The sequence below is a fragment of the Oryctolagus cuniculus genome, chromosome 18 (assembly GCF_051225735.1).
Source record: "Oryctolagus cuniculus isolate XC-2025 breed Fujian yellow rabbit chromosome 18, ASM5122573v1, whole genome shotgun sequence".
NCBI classification, from domain to species: Eukaryota; Metazoa; Chordata; class Mammalia; order Lagomorpha; family Leporidae; genus Oryctolagus; species Oryctolagus cuniculus.
The window spans coordinates 20,208,780-20,226,646 of NC_142884.1; the positions used below are offsets into that span (position 1 = coordinate 20,208,780).

The following is a 17,867-nucleotide window of genomic DNA, read 5'->3' on the forward strand; positions in this document are numbered from 1 at the left end:
CTCTCTCTCTTTCTCTCTCCCCTTCTCTTTATATAACTAACTAAATCTTTAAAAAATAGGTAACTTTATTTTTAATACTTTTTTTGCTTCTAAGTCAGAATTACAGAGAGAGAGAGAGGGAGAGAGAGAGAGAGAGGTCTTTCATCCACTGATTCATTCCCTAAATGGCTGAAATGGCCCAGGCTGGGCCAAGCCAAAGCCAGGAGCCAGGAGCTTCTTCTGGGTCTCCCACGTGGGTGCAGGGGTCCAAGCCCTTGGGCCATCTTCCGCTGCTTTCCCAGGTGCATTAGCAGGGGGCTGGATCAGAAGTGGAGCAGGACTCCAGCTGGTGTCCATATGGGATGCCGGCACTGCAGACAGCAGCTTAACCCACTGCATCACAGTGCTGGCCCCAGGAGCTAACTTTATATCTCAGTATTGAGATGACAAGACCATTCATGAGGGGGGATGAAGCAGCTGCTGTGGTTTGGATGTGGTTTGTCCCCGAAGGGTTCCTGTGTTGGGGGCGTGGTCCTCAGTGTGGCACTGCCGAGGTGAGGCAATGCCTAGCGGCGGTTGGTTAGGTCGTTGGGGCACTACCCTTAGGAGGGACTGAGTTCGTTCTCATGGGTCCCTACGTGAACTCTCACAAGAAGGTCATAAGAGCAAGGCTGAGCCGGCGCCGCGGCTCACTAGGCTAATCCTCCACCTTGCGGTGCCGGCACACTGGGTTCTAGTCCCGGTCGGGGTGCCGGATTCTGTCCCGGTTGCCCCTCTTCCAGGCCAGCTCTCTGCTGTGGCCTGGGAGTGCAGTGGAGGATGGCCCAAGTGCTTGGGCCCTGCACCTGCATGGGAGACCAGGAGGAAGCACCTGGCTCCTGCCATCGGATCAGCGCGGTGCGCCAGCTGCAGCGTGCCGGCCGTGGCGGCCATTGGAGGGTGAAGCAACGGCAAAGGAAGACCTTTCTCTCTGTGTCTCTCTCTCACTGTCCACTCTGCCTGTCAAAAAAAAAAAAAAAAAAAAAAAAAAGAAAGAAAAAGAAAAGAAAAGAAAAAGAAAAAAAAAAAAAGAAAAGAGCAAGGCTGACTCCTGGATCACTCTCCAGTGATGGCTCACTCTCACTCCTGTGTGTGCCCCCATCACGTGCCACGAGGTCCCCATCAGAGCCAGGCTGGTGCTGCCACCGTGACCCTGAACCTCTGAATTAAATGAGGCCTCTTTTCTCTATAAAGTTTCCTAGCTCCAGGTATTTCATTATAGTAATAGTGGAAATCTGATTAATTCATCAGCTGAAAAAGAATGAACCTTGTCAAAAGACAGAAAAGTGATGATGTGTCCTCTTTTTGGGAGAATTGGTGTGTGTGTGTTTTAAGATTATTTATTTGAAAGGCTGAGTTACAGAGAGGCAGAGGCAGAGGCAGAGGCAGAGAGATCTTCATTCTGCTGGTTCACTCCCCACATGGCCACAATGGCCAGAGCTGCTCCCTTCAGGAGCCGGAAGCCAGGAGCTTCTTCCGGGTCTCCCACGTGGGTGCAGGGGCCCAAGGACTTGGGCCATCCTCCACTGCTTTCCCAGGCCACAGCACAGAGCTGGATCAGAAGTGGAGCAGCCAGGACTTGAACCGGTGCCCATATGGGATGGCAGCACTGCAGGTGGCAGCTTTACCAGCTACACCACAGCGCCAGCCTCAAGAGTTGGTGTGTTTTAAGCTTCACCTGGGACAGCGGCATCATTTAGGCCAGAGCAGGACTTCGCCGTTCTCTTTATTTGGAGATTAGGTATGGTCCAAGGAGGTGGGCAGGGTGCCGGTGACAGGAGGCGGACTGCTGTGGCTTTTCCGTGTAGGTCACTTGGCTGGGCTGAACTGCATTTCCCAGAATCCCCCTTCTGACATATTCTAGTTGGGTTGAGATCCTTGAGGGTGGTTTGGGGGCCAGGGGAAGCAGCGGCCACTCACACACTCGCCCGTGTTGCCCTGTGGCGGCTGGCTCCCGTCACTGGACCTGCACCTGCTCTCCACTCCCCTGCACCCTCCTTCAGCGTCTTGGCTCCCGGGTCCAGTGTGTGCACACTCAGCTCCTTGAAGAAGGGCCCTGGCAAAGGACACCCAGGCTGCCAAGGTCAGAGGCAGCAAAAACCGCCGTGGGCTTCGGTCCACCCGTGGACTCCAGCTTCTGCTCGTGGGTTTCATACTCTTGCTCTCAACAACTGCAGTCAAAGATTTGTTGACCCCTGCCTCGTGTCCACGGTGCGTGGGGACACGTAGAGAGGCTGGAGACACTGTTAGCCATGGCAGCCAGCTTTCCTGGACACGTCTTAGGTGCCAGGCACACGCCTCCCCTAATCCTCAAACAACCCCGCGAGATGACTGCCAAGGCTGTCCCCAATTTTAGATGCAGCTCGGCGACAGTCAGCAGCCACCGCACGGTGACACAGCACACCAGAACCCGGCAGAAAGAAGTGCTGGGGAGGCGCCCATATCAGACAAGCCTTGGCACCTCTGCTTCCAGTCAGCCACCTGCTCAGCACCCTGCCATGCAATGGATGCTGGTCCATGTGCCTGGACCCCTGTCGTCCATGTGGGAGATCTGGATGCAGATCCTGGCTCCTGGATTTGACCTGGCCCAGCCCTGGCTGGGGCTGGCACTGAGGGAGTGAAGCAGCAGATGCAAGACTTTCTGTCTCTTTCAAGTAAAATAAATAAATAAGAAATTGATTAAAAAAAAAAAAAAAAGGAGAGCCAGGGGCCAGCACTGTGGTGTAACGGGTAAAGCTGCTGCCTGTGACATCAGCATCCCACGTGAGTGTCAGTTCGAATCCTGGCCACTGCACTTCCAGCTAATGCACCTGGGAAGATGGCCCAACTCCTTGGGACCCTGCACTTGTGTGGGAGACCTGGAAAATTTACTGGCTCCTGCCTTCGGATCAGACCAGCTCCAGCTGTTGCGGCCATTTGGGGAGTGAACCAGCAGATGCAAGACCCCCTGCCTCTCTCTCTGTGCATCTATCTGCAACTCCGCCTTTCAAATAAATAAATAAATAAATCTTAAAAAAAAAAAAAAAAGGGGACTGCCAACCATGGCCTGACAGCAGTGGCTGAGAGGACTCTCCAGCCACGTGATGGGGAGGGGCCGAGTCCCCTAATTTCCACGGGCCCATGTGAGAAAAGAACAACCCCTTGCAAGGCAGAATGGAAGGGTCCAGCCTTGACCTTCTTCATTCTGGGCCGAGAGCCCTGTCTCTCTAACCGCCCCCTGTGGTCTTCATCCTGCCCTCTGCGGTCACAGGGGAGCCAGCCCCTCCCTCAGCAGATGCTGGAAGCAGCTGTCCACACCTTGCACCTCCTCTTCCGTGGTCAGCTCCTGGCTTCTTCGGCTGTGCCCTGTGGGTAGCTTCTGCTGGCTGCTCTCAGAACGCATCCCCCTGAGTGAGGTGTGCACCTCCTGCCGTCCGGGGACATCCTGCCATCTCCTGGGGTCATCTCCTCTCCCCTGAGGCCACCCAGGGGCTCCCTGGTCTCCGCCGGGCCATGGCTGCAGGACCCCCGCAGGTGCCGCTGCCCAAGGAACTCCAGGCCCTTGTGGAAAGCGGTGCAGTAACGGCATGTAACCTGCGCACAATGGAAGTGTGTGTAAAGTCTTGTCCTGCTGTGTTGTTTATGGGCGAAGGAGGCGAAACCAGTCTGTGCACGCTCAGCACCGGGTGATTATTTTACCTAACAGATTCAGTCTGTGGTTGGTTGGATCTGCAGCTGCAGAACCCGCTGTACAATTCTCACCATAAATCTCATGCAAAGAAGCTAATGGGGGCCGGCGCCGTGGCTCACTAGGCTACTCCTCCGCCTGCGGTGCTGGCACACCGGGTTCTAGTCCCGGTCGGGGCGCCGGATTCTGTCCCGGTTGCCCCTCTTCCAGGCCAGCTCTCTGCTGTGGCCCGGGAGTGCAGTGGAGGATGGCCCAAGTGCTTGGGCCCTGCACTCCATGGGAGACCAGGAGGAAACACCTGGCTCCTGGCTTCGGATCAGTGCGATGTGCCGGCCACAGCGCGCCGGCCGCAGCGGCCATTGGAGGGTGAACCAATGGCAAAGGAAGACCTTTCTCTCTGTCTCTCTCTCTCACTGTCCACTCTGCCTGTCAAAAAAAAAAATTAATAAAAAAAAAAGAAGCTAATGGGATAAAGTGGAAAAGATGGCATTTACAAGATCACCCAGGCAACATGGGAGTCGCCTTGCCTTCAAAACCAGAGCCCTGGATCTGGCGCTGTGGTGTAGCGGGTAAAACCACTGCCTGAAGTACTGGCATCCCATATGTATGGGCACCAGTTCGTGTCCTGGCTGCTCCATTTTCTATACAGCTCTCTGCTAGGGCCTGGGAAGGCAGTAGAAGATGGCCCAAGTCCTTGGGCCCCTGCACCCACGTGGGAGACCTGGAAGAAGCTCCTGGCTCCTGGCTTTGGATCGGCGCAGCTCCGGCCGTTGCTGCCATCTGGGGAGTGAACCAGCGGATGGAAGACCTCTCTCTCTCTGCCTCTCCTCTCTCTGTGTAAATCTGACTTTCAAGTAAAATAAATAAATCCCAGCCCGGCTCCTGCAGCTGTCCCTCGGCTCCCACTTGCTCCCTCCTCCAGCCTCACTGCACAGTGAGACCCCCCCCCCTTCTGTCTGTCTCTCTCTGTCTCTCTCTCTCTCTGTCTCTTTGTCTCTCTGTCTCTCTCTCTCTCTGTCTCTCTTCTGTCTCTCTCTGCACAGGGCCCTTGCACATGCTGTTCCTGCATGTCCTTGCTCAAAGTTCGTGTCCCCACGGGAGCTTTCTTGGGACCCTTGTATTGTTTGCTCTCGTGGGTCTCAATACTTTTCCTCCACAGCCTCTGCCACGTCTCCACGCGCGTCTGTGGACAAGTGAGTGAAATGGGTCCCCTCCCTGAGGACCTGGTCTCTGCCCTGCCAGCCAGTATTTGCCCGAGTGCTTCCGTGACAGCAGGGCGGGGCTGATTGGCTGTTTTCCCCGGCCTCAAACTATCTCCCACCATGGCCCATTCAAGCTGCCGGTGGGATTTCGACCACAGTTCCTGGAATAGTGCACAATCAGGCCCTTGTGAGTTGGCCTGAACCGGCTCACCGACTCCCCAGCACCTGGCACAGATGTGCTGAGTGGATGAATGGACGAGTCCCAGGAGCGCAGCCGATCCACGCATGTTCTCCGTGGGCAGCAGGGTGTTTTGCGCAGCAGGGCAGCCTTTGTCGCCCCGCGGAATGTTCTCCTGTGGCCTCCCCACCCCTCTCCACCCCTGGTGTGAAAATGTGCTTTCTGGGGCATAATTAGAGCTTTGCCAAGCGAGGAGTGACTCATCAGTGGTCCGGGCCATCCATTTAGAAGGTCATGGCCGGCAGTTTTTTTTTTTTAATGAAATGGAGTAGAGAAGAGACTTTTCAGCCCAGCAGGGTCTCCCTCCTGTGTGGAGCTTTGTTCTCGGGGATCTGCGACGGGAGCTGTGGGCACTCGAAGCCGAGACGCAAAATGAGGCTCACAGACCAGAAAAGGGTGCAAGCCACCGTCGCTGGCAGCCGCGGCCCTGGCTCGCCTCGCTGGCCCTTCCTAAGGCCCCGCCTCTGCGTCCCCCACGGATGGAAAGGGTGCAGACCACCGAGCTCCGAGATTCGCGGAAAGGAGCGGCTTGGGGAGGCCCCGCGGGGAGGCTGGGGGACTTCCTGTTCCGGTCTACGCCAGGCGCAGCCCACACTCGCAGGAGCTCAGCAGCCCCCACCTGGTGACAGCCTGGGTGGGGCAGGGAGCCCCACCACCAGCCGCTGCTTGCTGTCCCCCATCCTCCCCACACACAGGGGACAGCTCCTAGCTGGCTGCTGAGGGTTGGGGTGGGGTGGGCATGGTGGGGTGGGGAGAAGGCAGCCCCGGGCTCTGGTGACCTGCCCAGGACCTGCCCGGAAGCCCTCTGTACACTGCCACTGGTTGAACTCATCACAAGTTCCGCCCAGAGCCCTGCACTAGGCACTGTGTGCTTGAGTTCATGCGACCTGCACCACAGCTGCACGCGCATGGGCACATGCGTGTGTGTGCGTGAGTGTGTGTGTGTGTGTGTCGGGGTGCACAAGAACCTGAGGGCGCCGCAGAGAACCCCATTTATAGACAGAATCAGCCCGGGGGCAAACAGCTCCCAACCGTGGTACCTAGCGACCCCCAAGACCCCGTACTACCTCGGAGGCGGGGGCGGGGACAGGGCGGGGGACATAAGAAGTCACAATAATAATAATGATCATGATCATAATATAGGGGCTGCTTTCCGGGACCCCGACTCTCAGCCAGGCTCCGCCAGCTTCAGCGTCCTTTGGGGTTTGTGCCTATTGTTGTACCCATTTAAGAGGAGCAAACTGAGGCAGAAGAGAGTGCCAAGCAAAGCAGGGATTAGGTGCCTGGCACTGCAGGGGCTCGGAGCCGCCGCCCCCGCTCCCTTCTCCGCACCTCCGCCCAGCCAGGACTTCTGCCGAGCACTGGGGCCACAGCTGTGACCACAACAGGTTCACAAACAAGACGGTTTGGGAGAGAGGAAGTCCAGCAGGGTGGTGCGACTTGGGGCGGGGGTGAAGGGGTGGGGGCGCTGATTAACCAGGGAGGGCCAGGGCGGGCAGCTCCAGGGAGGAGGCCCCGGCTGGAGAAGGACTCAGCCTGGCAGCGTGCCTGGGAAGGGTGTTACAGGCAGAGGGAACAGCGGACACAGAGGCCCCGAGGTTGGAGCAGCTGGGTACCTTTGAGGACCAGAAAAGAGGAAGTGAGAGTGGGGTGGGGGCAGGGAGGGAGGAGAGGGTTTCCAGGCAGCCTGGGAGCTCCAAGGGTGGAAGGAGGGCTGGGGGGTGGCCTGCGGCCCCGCCTCCTGGGGGGTCAGAAAGCCCCTTCCCCACTTCCTTCCTCCCAGGCAACACCTGCACTCTGCCCATGGGCCCCCGGCTGAGCGGGAAGGCGGGCTCTTTGCAGCAGGCCCCGCCTGGGAGGAGTCTATTGGTTCACGCGGGTGTCCGCGTCCGCATCCCTGCAGCTGAAACACTGCGGCCTTCTCCCCCGGGCTCTGCCGCTGTCCCTAGTCCCTCGTGTTCACTTAGCCCCGTCACCCTGTTAGCAGCTGCACTGTTGGTGACACAGCGCGTGCTGGCGCTGAGATCCGGTGGCCTGCTGGGCATTCCTTTGTCTCTCTCGGGTTTTCTGTAGAAACCAGCCTTCCCATTCCCTGATGGATGTGATGCCCATGGGCCCAACACCACACCCCAGAGCCAGAACATATCCCGGTGAGAGGCGGCGGGACTCCTGCTGGGAGGGCTGCTGATGTGGACTGGGTGCCGGGGTCTCTACTCCAGGCTGTCGCCCCGTGCAAGGACGGGCACCCTCAGCGCGGACACGCGGAAGGTGCACAGGGCGCCAACACCGTTATTCAAAAGGTGAGAAAGTGGACGTTCTTACACACCCGAGCAGGGGTTTCAGAAATACCCACCACCTGTGGGCTCTGGGCCGGGAGTGTGCCCAAAAGCAGGGAGGGAGGGAGAGAGAAAGGGCACCCAGGCAGCACCCCCAGCGTGGTCTAGGCGGAAGAGAGCGAGCGAGGGCCCCTCCCAGCCGTGGGCGTCCTTTGTGAGGTAGGGGCGGTGCCTGTCCAGTCAGGAAGCCACCAGTGAATTCTTTGGCACCTCTACAAGTTCCTCTTGGGGCTTTAATATCTGTATTTTCATGGTATCACCCCCCGCCCCCAGGCCCCAGGTGAGGCAGGTGCATCCCAGGAAAGGAACGTTTTGATTGACAAGGAGAGGATTGATCTGCAGCAACTTCTAACCACCTGCTGCCTGCCTGTCTCACGTCACTGGAGAAGGGGACTTTCTCTTTTGTCAAGGTCATGGTCACTTCCCTGCTAGGCTGGAGCTCCTGGGAGGCACCTTTGCCCCTAAGAGGAGACAGCCTGCAAGAAAAGGAAGTCAACATTGAGGACAGTGGAGGTGACAGAGGGGACAGGCACAGTCTTCTAGGTATTGTCTAAGCACCTGGATCTAGCCCTACCTGAAACCGAGACTTCCCATTATAACGTTAGATCAATACATTCTCTTTGTGCTTCGTTTGGGTTTCAGTCACTAGTGACAGAAGGGCCTGCTTGATAATAAAACCTCAGAAACAGGCAGCAAGTTAACCCCAGGTGCCTTCTGCTGGAGGGCTGTGGGCGGGTGCTTCCTTCTCACAGAGACCACGCCCCCTCCGGAGGCTCCTGCTCTCTGAGGCCTGAATCTTTGAGGTTCCTTCGGCCTCAGGCATAGAAGCGGCATAGAAGCAGCATCAAAGGCCCAGGACGGCAGAAGCAGCCGCAGGGCCGGCCACAGGAGCTGGGAACCTGCATTATTAATAAGCAAGTCCATTTCCCTTCCTCCTCGTCAGTGGCAGAGCCCCTCTGTATCAGCCTGTTAATTGCGCTGGCCACATGTGCAGAGGTAACCTCGGCCTGGGAGTGGCCTAAGCTGCGGTCGTCCTCCAGGCTCCTTGTTAGTGGTCGCTTTCGGAAGGGGCTGCACCACAGCTCTGCTGAGGGCACACAGCTTTTGCTCTTAAATGTAATGCAGGGGGGGCCAGCTCCGGGGCTCACTAGGCTAATCCTCCACCTAGCAGCGCCGGCACACCGGGTTCTAGTCCCGGTCGGGGCGCCGGATTCTGTCCCGGTTGCCCCTCTTCCAGTCCAGCTCTCTGCTGTGGCCCGGGAGTGCAGTGGAGGATGGCCCAAGTGCTTGGGCCCTGCACCCCATGGGAGACCAGGAAAAGCACCTGGCTCCTGGCTTCGGATCAGCGCGGTGCGCCGGTTGCAGCGCGCTAGCTGCGGCGGCCATTGGAGGGTGAACCAATGGCAAAGGAAGACCTTTCTGTCTCTCTCACTGTCCACTCTGCCTGTCAAAAAAAAAAAAAGTAATGCAGGGGGGCTGGTGCTGTGACGCAGCAGGTAAATCTGCCACCTGAGTGCCGGCATCCCATATGGGCGCCGGTTCGAGACCCAGGTGCTCCACTTCTGATCCAGCTCTCTGCTATGGCCTGGGAAAGCAGTAGAAGATGGCCTGAGTGCCTGGGCCCCTGCACCCATGTGGGAGACCCAGAAGAAATTCCTGGCTTCGGATCGGCGCAGCTCCAGCCATTGCAGCCAACTGGGGAGTGAACCAGCGGATGGAAGACCACCGCCCCTCTTTCTGCCTCTCCTTCTTTCTCTAACTTTGACTTCCAAATAAATAAATAATCTTTAAAAAAAAAGTAACACAGGAGAGGTGGGCAGCGGGTAAGGCGCCGTGTGGGTGCCTGTGGGAGTTCGAGTTCCGACTCCTCCATCAGTCCCAGTGTCCTGCCCACGCGCACCCTGGGAGGGAGCAGTAGTGGCTCAAGCCCTTGGGTCCCCGCCACCTACACGGGAGACCTGCATTGAATTTGCAGCTCCTGGCTCCAGCTATTGGAGGCATTTGGGGAGTGAACCTGCTGATGGGAGATTGATTTCTCTCTCTCTCCCTCCATCCTCTCTCTCTCTCTCTCTTGCAAATAAATAAAATGTTTTAAATAAAAAATAATACAGTAGAAAGAAACTTCTTTTTTTGTCTTCCCAAGGCCCGGTACCGCAGGCTGGCGCTCACCGGCGGTACGTTAGACTCTCAAACTCTTCGTGGGAAGCAGAATTATAACAGAGCTGCGCGTTCTGTTTCCCTCTCTCCCCGTGGGGGAAGGGATGGTGATCACCCCCCCCCCACCCCGGTTTAACAAAGAAGAAACCCGCAACCGTTCATCCTTTCCGGAGTTCGCATGCCAAGGGAAGCCTTATTCCCAGGGCAATACATTATTAAGGCCGCAAATCAGAATTACAGATTCTGGAAGGTTCGCAGGCGCCCCAGTGATCTCTGGGCTCCCTGGGCGGAGGAAAGATCAGCAGGAAGCGATTTCTGACGCTGAGGAGAGCCTGGGGGCATCCTGATTCTACTCATCTTTCAAACATTTTAGTTCATTAATTTTATTGACAGGCAGAGAGACTGGGAAAGGCCTCCCATCTGCTGGTGCCCACAACAGCCAGAACTGGGCCAGGTGCAGTCAGGAGCCAAGGTCTCCCACGTGGGTGGCAGGGACCCAAGTACTTGAGCCATCACCTACGGCCTCCCTGGGTGCATGTTAGCTGGCAGCTGGAATTGGAGAGGCAGGAATCGAACCGAGGCACCAGAGCTGCCTTAATAGCTACACCGAACACCCACTGCCAGCCTCCTTGTCCTTAGCAAATTCTCTGAAAAGCCTGCAGTTCTCGAGTTAGAATCCCATTTGTCAGCACCAAGAACAGAGAGGCTGAACACTTAATGCGTGGAAGAAAAACGGGCAGTGAGACTAGGATTTTAGCAAAAAATAAATAAATAAATAAATAAATAAATAAATAAAAGGATAAGGTTGTAATAAGGTTTGCATCTATAGGAAATGATGGCTGGAACTGTGGCAGCTGTGTTGCCACCCTGAGGGATGACATTGCCAACTTGTCAAAGAGGACCCCACCCCATGGATGTGCTGAGCACTGTAGAACCTGCCTAACGCTGTGGGACGAATGTTTTACAGAATAACAAAGGCCCCTGTTGTTAAAGCTGTTTGGAATTCCTTCTTCCCTTTCTTGCAGCCGATGGCATCCTACAGGATGCACCCGCGTGAGAGGTGCACACAAGATACCCACCCAGTGCTCAGAGCAGTGCTGTCACTGGGCACTGTCGCCTCCTCCCTGGAGGCCTCCTCCCTGCTGGGCACCATAGTTGTGAGTGTGGTGCCCAGATTTTATAGACTCGCGACTGTTTTTTTTAACTCTGCCACCAACTGCAAAAGCGAATCAAGGTCAATCCCAAAACATAAGGGTCATCAGTCCTGATGGTTCCCTGTTAAGAGACAAAAACGTCAGAGCCGCGGGTGCCTTCGTGGGTGGAGTGGGGGTGGGGTTACCTGGAAGGGTTCTTATTCTTTTTTTTTTTTTTAAGATTTATTTTATTTGAAAGAGAGTTACAGAGAGAGGTAGAGATTGAGAGAGAGAGAGAGGTCTTCCATCCGCTGGTTCACTCCCCAGATGGCCTCAATGGCCAGAGCTGAGCTGATCCAAAGCCAGGAGCCAGGAGCTTCTTCCAGGTCTCCCACGTGGGTGCAGGGACCCAAGGACTTGGGCCATCCTCCACTGCTTTCCCAGGTCATAGCAGAGAGCTGATCAGAAGAGGAACAGGCCGGCGCCGCGGCTCACTAGGCTAATCCTCCGCCTTACGGGGCTAGCACACCGGGTTCTAGTCCCAGTCAGGGTGCTGGATTCTGTTCCGGTTGTCCCTCTTCCAGGCCAGCTCTCTGCTGTGGCGCAGGAGTGCACTGGAGGATGGCCCAAGTGCTTGGACCCTGCACCCCATGGGAGACCAGGAGAAGCACCTGGCTCCTGCCATTGGATCAGCGCGGTGTGCCGGCCACAGCAGCCATTGAAGGGTGAACCAACGGCAAAGGAAGACCTTTCTCTCTGTCTCTCTCTCTCACTGTCCATTCTGCCTGTCAAAAAAAAAAAAAAAAAAAAAAAAAGGAGCAGCCGGGACTAGAACCGTAGAACCAGCACCCATATGGGATGCCAGCGCTTCAGGCCAGGACATTAACTCACTGTGCCACAGTGCCGGCCCCAGGGTTCTTATTCTAGGCTGGTGGAGGTGCTCTTGCTGTTTGATGTGAGTTCGTGTTCCATCGGTGGTACATTTCCTTGCATGCCAATCCCGCATCCTAAAAGGACTGTCAGCTTTGAACAGTGATACAGATGCCCACATGTTCAGGCGTAGAGAGCACTGGTGTCTGCTTGGAAATCCTTCGCTTCATCAGCAGGCAGCTGGGTCAGAAGTGGAGTGGCCGGGACTTGAACCAGTGCCCACACAGGGCGCCCCACAGCTCCCCCGCCATCTGCTACCAGAAGTACCGGGAGAGCTAAGGGAGGAGCAGCAGACACAGTGGTGGCCATGACGCCCTTTGGTCTGCGGGACGAGCAGGCAGGGTCCGCCGGGAGCAAGTCCCCCCCCCCGGAATGGCTTTGCCACAGAGGCCAACCCCCCTGTAAGAGAAGCGGAGCTCAGTGCAGAGATGGGCAGGGCGGGTTGGAGGCAGGTGCCGTGTGGGCCCACCAGGCCCCAGGGACCAAAGTCCTGAGTGTTCAGATCTGAAGCGCGACCCCTGGTATCACCGCATGTCACGCACGTCCCACAGCTGACATCTGAGAGGGTCCTGCTGGCGGGGAGGGGTGGGAGGGCCTGGGCGGGGGGCGGGTGCTCAGCGCCCGGCAGCCAGGCTGAACACCCACAGCCCCACCTGCAACAGGGAACATCCCAACTCTGCCAGGCCCCGCCCCCAGCACTGCACCTGCCTCTCCCATCAGCTCTCCGACAGTGAGGATGAGGCCGGCTGGGGTGCTGCTGACCCACACGTGGGGAAACTGAGGCACAGAGCAGCAACCCCGTGGGAGGCCACTGCAGAGCTCCCCACAGGTGAGTGCTGTCTTGGCTCAGGTCTGGAGTCTCACTTGAATTTCAGCCCAGTGACCACCCCGCGGGCTGGAGAAAGTCCTGAGGGTCGCTGGCAGCGGAAGCTGCGCAAACCCCACGTGCGGGGGAGGCTCCAGCAGCCCACGAATGGCATTGACTGGAGATTCGGGGAGGCTGGGCGAGTTTCCGTTGGTGGAGAACTTGACTCACACTTGAGCACATCTCCTGTTTCCTGTTGTTAATATCATGATTGTTTCCTTGATGAAAAGCGATCAAGAAATAAGCCTGCATCCCATAGGAGCGCCGGTTCGAGTCCTGGCTGCTCTACTTCCAATCCAGCTCCCTGCTAATGCACTTGGAAAAGCAGCAGAAGACGGCCCACGTGCTTGGGCCCCTACACCAACGTGGGAGACCCGGATAGAGTTCCAGAACCCCCTGTTGCAGTTATTTGGGGAGTGAACCAGTCGTTGTTTCTCCCTCTCTGCAACTCTTTCAAATAAATAGCTATTTTTTTTTAAAAGGTGTTGCTGGCAGGTTGGACCTGTGCAGCCAAGCTCGTTTGCTGGGTGAGCTGAGTCTGCTTCCGTTCCAGTCCCAGCGCTGCCACGGCCCGACCATGAGGCTGTGCGCGCATGAACTCCCCCCCCAGCCTCAGTCTCCCCACTGCAAAACCGAGCCCATCGTCCCTGTGCAGCGAGCACACTTGCTCGTGTCTGTGCGGCTCTCGCTTGGCAGAGGAATCAAAAGGCTATAAATAGCCATGTCTTGGTTTCTCAGAAATGTGTGAAGTGTGACTTGGCATCTTGCCCAGGCTTCCGTCAGGGCGATGAGCAGGGACAGCCGGGCAGGGGCCTGGGGGGGTGTCAAGGTCAGGGTCACGGGCCAATGCAGGACTCAAGAGGAACCACAGGTGTCGCCCCCCCCCTCCACGCCCTCCTCGGCACAGGCTCCCAGCCGCCACTCCGAGCCCCGTCTGGTGAGTCAGGCCCGGCCGCTGGCCGTTTTGCCTGGATTCACCCCTCCGGCCCAGGCTGCATTAGGTCACTCTGTCCACAGTGAGTTCTGGGAAGGCCGTGCCAGGCGGCGGCTGGAGGGGAAGGCAGGGCGAGGCAGACACGGCCAGCGGGAGCGCCGGCTGGCCTGGGAGCCTCCTGCCTTCTTCATGTGGCTCTCAGAGACCGACCTCAGCCCCGGCTGGGGGGTGGGGGGGGAGACGGGACGGGGGGTGAAGTGGTAGATTCTGTGCCCCAGCGCCTGGGTTCAAGTCCCGCCTGCCTCATACATGACCTTCAGCGCGTCGAGAGCTGGGGCTCAGCGCAGTGCCCACCTCGGAGCACTGCTGAGAGGGTGGAACAGGAAACAACGGGGCTGCTGGCCTCCCGGTGGCTGGGGGTGGGCACAGAGGGTCGGCGCCGGGCGAGGTGTTGCTGTCACGGCTGCTCGTCCTGCCAGAATGTTGTGCTGGTTAACAGTAGGCACGCTGGAGCCGGCCTGGTTAGGGTCAACTCCCAGCTCCGTCCCTGGCTACCAGGGTGACCCGAGACGTGCACTTCATCTCTTTGTGCCGCCCTTCTCTCATCTGTTAAGTGGGGCTGGTGACCGCTTATGCCCCAGAGAGCGTTCCAAGGGTGACACCTGCCGAGTACAGTGCCTGGCACACAGCAGGCACTCCATGACCGCCGCTGCTGCCGAGGCCACACATGGAGCAGGCTAAACCGCAGTGATGGACAGCGGGCTTCAAAAAGTCCGTGGACGGGTGGGCATTTGGTGCAGCCATCAAGATACCCCCTAGGGTGCCCACATCGCCCATCAGAGGGCCTGGGTTCAAGTCCTGCCTCTGCTTTTGGTCCAGCCTCCTGCTAACGTGCACCCTGGGAGGCAGCAGGTGGTGCTGGATCAGGTACTTGGGCTCTAGCCACCCACTTGGGAGACCCGGATGGAGTTCTGGGTTCCTAGCTTCAGCCTGGCCCATGTTGCAGGCATTTGGGGGAGTGAGCAGCTGGTGGAAGATCTCTCTCTCTCTGGTGTGCGCTAGTGGCTGTAACAGCGCCTGAGCCCATTCCTGGGCTTGTGGGCGGCCGTCTTCCCACGTGGCAGAGAGCAGAGATGGGAGAGAGATGTCCTTGTTGGAAGGAGGCGAGCCAGGGGGTTTGGGAGCGCAGCACCAGGGGCCATTCCAAGAGCAGAGAGGTGCTGGGAAGGCTTCCCTGAGGGTGTGGTGCTGGAGCGGAAGCCTGAGCCACGGGCCGGGCTGATGCAGGAGAAAGAAGGGTGTTCTCTCGGTGAGGGCACAGAACAGAGCCCTGGAGGGCTGCAGCCAGAACCGGGGACCTGGACGGGGCAGTCCACAGCCGCGGGCGGGTGGGCAGGAGGACGTGGTGGGGGGCGATCTCAGCCAAGGGGCGCAGGGGCGGGAAACATGTGCGCTCTGGACATCTCTGCCTGCTAAAGCCTGATAGGACCCCAGGCAGGGTAAGGAGGAGCGCGCCAAGCGTCCTCTTAGGTCTTAGCAAAGAAGCAGTGCGACTGAGGCGCCCAGAGAGGCCTAAATTACCCTCGAGGACCGGGAGTCAGGATCGCAGACTGTGGCGGTTAAACTGGCTTCACAGGACGCGTGCGCCATCTGAAACCCGGTCTGCAGCAGTAACTTTCGCCTCCTCTTCCTGGACCCAGGGGAGCCACCTTTCCCCACTTCCTCGCTGTGGGCACCGTGGAAGGTGGCGGAACGGAAGGATGCTTCTCGGCTCAGCTCCGCCCCCAGCCCTCGTCCCACGCCCTTCCCTGATGACCTTGGAAACCAAGACTTCCGATGAACTGGGCCACCTGCGCTTCCTTGGATTGTGACGTGAGCAGTGCGGGAGCCTGCCCTAGGCTGAGCCGTCCAGACTGGCCTGCGGGACTCCAGGGCCGTCACATGTGCCCGGGCAGCGTCACTGGGCGGAAAGGGGCCTGGATCCAGGGCTGCCGTGTGCAGCTGTGCAGGCTGAGCACTGTGCAAAGCGACCAGCCAGGGGCAAGTAGGGCCCCCCTCTAGGCATAGTTCACTGCTCGCATTTGATGCCAGTGCCCCGATGGGGGGGCTGTGTCTGCAAAGAGAACCTGTGTGCAATGTAAGCATAAGGCGACACGTGGCTGAGCATTGCTGTGGCTTCAGCAGATTGGAGGGGCTGTGTCTGTAGCACGTACAGGAGTCCCCCTCGTCCACGGAGGCTTTCCCAGGGTCCTTGGGCAGTACCGAACGCTATGTACTGTTCTCTTCCCCACACATCCATATCTATGATAAGGTTGGATTTATAAATTAGGCACAGTAAGAGATTAGCAACAGTAATGAATAATAAATCAGCGATCATAGCAGTATACTGCATTAAAAGTTATTTAAACTTACGGGTTGTTTACTTTTAAAATTTTCCATCTTATGTTTTCAGAACCACAGAAGGCCAAGGGTGACCGAAACTGGCTAAGTGAGGCTGCTGTACTGGAATCGCATTTTTTTCCCCCAAAGATTTATTTTGTGTATTTGAAAGGCAGAGTGACGAGAAAGAGACAGAAAGAGGTCTTCTCTCTGCTGGGTAAAGCAAGGCTCCAGGAGCTCCATCCGGGTCTCCCACGTGGGGGGCAGGGACCCATGTGCTTGGACCATCTCCCGCCGTCTTCCCAGGCGCATTAGCAGGGAACTGGATTGGAAGCAGAGCAGCTGAGACCAAACCGGCACTGGGATGTGGGATGCCGGCGTCCCGGGTGGTGGTTTAACTTGCTGGGCCGTAACGCTGGCCCCTGGAATTGCATTTATTTCTTTTTCAAAAGAGCTAAGCTCCAGAAGTTGAAATTTTACAGTATGGGGAGGTGGAAGACAGGACGGGACAGTGGCAGTTGGGACCCAGGGCGTGTTGTGGCTCCTTCTGCAGCCGGGAGAGGGCGGCCGGGTCTGCGCCACTTCTCCGCTTCTCCACTTCTCCACCGCGGGGCTCATTTCCAGGAGGCCACGCCCCAAGTGGCTGCTATTCCCTGCCCCACCTGGGGGGCGCCCCACCCTGGCCTGGAAGGACTCATCCAATGTATTTATTTGAGAAGGCAGACAGAGAGCTGCCACCAGCTGGCTCCCCAAATTCTTGCAAAGACTGGGCAGGGCCAGGCTGAAGCCAGGAGCTGGGAGGGACCAACTTGAGCCATCACCTGCTGGCCCCAGGGCACAATCGCCATTTTAAATGGACATGAATTAGACCACGTCCCTCCTGGGACCCTCATTCCATTTCAAATAGAGCCCAAAACCTTGCGTGGGCCCAGAGAGTCAGCCCCACATCGGGCAGCCCTGACCAGCGCCCCCTCGCACAGTGCCTCCTCGGGTGTCTCCGTCCACCAGGCGGCCGCCCACCCGAGAGCCCTCCCAGGGGCTGTCTCTGCCCCGAGCTGCTTTGGAGCGGGCTCAGTCGTGTCCCTCAAAGATGTCCCCTCCAGTCCCCAGAACACTTCAAGAAGTTCATGGAAAATGGATTTTGAAAAAGTAAGTTTCTTAGGCCAGCGCTGTAGCTCACTAGGCTAATCCTCTGCCTTGCGGCGCCGGCACACCGGGTTCTAGTCCCGGTCGGGGCACCGGATTCTGTCCCGGTTGTCCCTCTTCCAGGCCAGCTCTCTGCTGTGGCCAGGGAGTGCAGTGGAGGATGGCCCAAGTGCTTGGGCCCTGCACCCCATGGGAAACCAAGAGAAGCACCTGGCTCCTGCCATCGGATCAGTGCGGTGCGCCGGCCACAGCATGCCGGCAGCGGCCATTGGAGGGTGAACCAACGGCAAAAGGAAGACCTTTCTCTCTGTCTGTCTCTCTCTCTCTCACTGTCCACTCTGCCTGTCCAAAAAAAAAAAAAAAAGTAAGTTTCTTGGGGCCAGCGCTGGGGCACAGCAGGTTAAGCTGCTACTTGGAACACCTGCATGCCATATTAGGGCGCCAGTTCCAGCCTTAGCACCCCTGCTTCCACCTGCTTCCAGTCCGCCTTCTTGCTGGTGCATCCTCGGAGGCACAAGATGAGGAGTCTCGTGCTGAGGCCCCTGCACCGACGCGGGAGGCCCGGATGGAGTTCCGGGCTCCTGGCTTCCGCCTGGCCCAGTCTTGGCTGTTGCAGGCATTTGGGGGAGTGAACCAGCAGGTGGAAAATCTCCCTCTCTCTCTGTCTTGCTCTTTTTCTCTACTGCTCTGCCTTTGAAGCAGATAAAAATAAATAAACGTGTTTTTTTTTTAAAGTTAATTGCCATGCAAAAAAAATTTGAAATCCATGCCTAAGTTTTTTCAGAACACCTGTGAACTCCATGAACACGGCTCATCATATACCTCAAAATCTTTTTGTACCAAAATATACTTCTCTTTTAAT

The 17,867-nt window shown here is 57.5% G+C and overlaps 1 long non-coding RNA gene across 3 annotated transcripts; it reads left to right on the forward strand.

The window, feature by feature from the left end:
- Positions 1-6,574: 6,574 nt before the first annotated feature.
- LOC138846489 (uncharacterized) lies at positions 6,575-15,891 on the forward strand. 3 transcript variants are annotated; one of them, XR_016224800.1, is made up of 3 exons: positions 6,575-6,764; positions 7,199-7,425; positions 9,033-9,260. It is a non-coding gene; the product is annotated as an uncharacterized LOC138846489 (long non-coding RNA). The 3 variants fall into 3 exon arrangements; XR_011384008.2 differs by lacking the exon at positions 6,575-6,764 and having other exon boundaries at positions 6,955-7,425; positions 9,033-9,564; XR_016224801.1 differs by lacking the exons at positions 6,575-6,764; positions 9,033-9,260 and adding an exon at positions 15,181-15,891 and having other exon boundaries at positions 7,039-7,425.
- The last annotated feature ends 1,976 nt before the right edge of the window (positions 15,892-17,867 follow it).